This window comes from Ipomoea nil, unplaced genomic scaffold, assembly GCF_001879475.1.
Source record: "Ipomoea nil cultivar Tokyo-kokei standard unplaced genomic scaffold, Asagao_1.1 scaffold3314, whole genome shotgun sequence".
Classification (NCBI taxonomy): domain Eukaryota; kingdom Viridiplantae; phylum Streptophyta; class Magnoliopsida; order Solanales; family Convolvulaceae; genus Ipomoea; species Ipomoea nil.
The window spans coordinates 1,597,501-1,599,196 of NW_017619742.1; positions in this window are offsets into that span (position 1 = coordinate 1,597,501).

The window sequence follows — 1,696 nt, forward strand, 5'->3', positions numbered from 1 at the left end:
CTGAGACTTGCACAAGTAAACTTGTGACGTCGCGAGGTTAAAATAGTTTGCGGATTTTTCGTCGCCGGTAGAAGTAGTCTCCCAGCTGACGGCGGCAATGGCGAAGACCACGGCAAGTAGCTCCGATTCTCTTCCTCGGCGTATGTAGCAGATCCGGCAAGTATAATTTTGGTCAACAATTGGCTTTCCCAAATTGGAAGGAACAATAAAAGACGATTTTACCCCTCCTAATTTGGTTCAAATTTTAACTTAAGATTTTCCGGTCACAATTCGCCGGTAATTTGACCGGCGTGACCAAAATTGATAGAAATTGCATAGTCAATGTACTAAATTAACATTTTTGAAAATCAAGTGTTACAATTAACAAAACTCTAAGGGGGCGTTTGGTTCAAGTTATATAACATAACCAAGGGAATGTGACATTCCAAAGCTCACATTCCGGTGTTTGATTCATATTATCTTAGGGAATCTAACATTCCCAAGGAATGTCACATTCCCTCCACATACGATTTTGAAGGGAATGTGATTCCTTTCAAAATCTTAGGTAATGTAAGATAACCTTGGTTATGTTAGTTTATTATATATATATATATATATATATATATATATATATATATATATATATATATCTAAAAACATAATAAGTGTCAATACAAGTTATGTCCTTGATTTTTGTCATTTTTTATATGCTAATAAATATATACATTTTGCTTTAATTGTTGTACATTCATTTGCATTGGACAAAATCACCCTTACACCGTTATAACACCGTTAGTTTTTAATATATCTACCGATTTTACCATACACCTACATCTATCATATCTTTTTCCTATTTTTAATTATCATTTTATTAAAATTATCATATAACAATTAATTTAATTATAAATTATATTTTAATTAAATATTTATATGAATGTTAAATTATATATGCGTATCATATATATATATATATATATATATATATATATATATATATATATATATTATTTGTGTATCTATATATATATATATATATTATTTGTGTATCCATATCAATATATCATATATGTGAGTCTTAGCTTAGTATTATTTGTAAATTATTATTATATAAAAATATAATTTATTATTATTATTATTATTTTTGATTTGATTACTATATTATTCAAAAATATGATAATTCAAAAGTATCATCACTTTAAGAAATTGCAAAACATAATTTTAACTAATTTTTTAAATTTTGTTACTTACAAATATTTTAATATTGGGCATAAGTTTTCGCGCATCGCGCGTACAAAATGCTAGTATATATATATATATATATAATTATTTTTGTAATTATATATATTTTTTATTTTTATTATGTTATGTTAGCATATAAAATAATTTTATTTCTCAAGTTCAAGATTTTAGTTAATATTTTAAAATCATGTAATTATATATGATATCGTTATTTTATTTATTTATTTTAATTTTTAAATTTATTAAAATATATGAAAATATGTTAAGGATATTATAGTGTGTATAAAAGATAACTTTAAACCAAACATGATTATATTACATACCCCAATTTTAACCAAACATATGAATCTAACACTCCCAATTATCTAACATTCTCAACAATCTAACATTTCCTAAGTAATCTGACATTCCGTGAACCAAACGACCCCTAATAGTGAGTGGACTAAATTTGAAATTTTTCTCTGAAGCTTTTTATGTT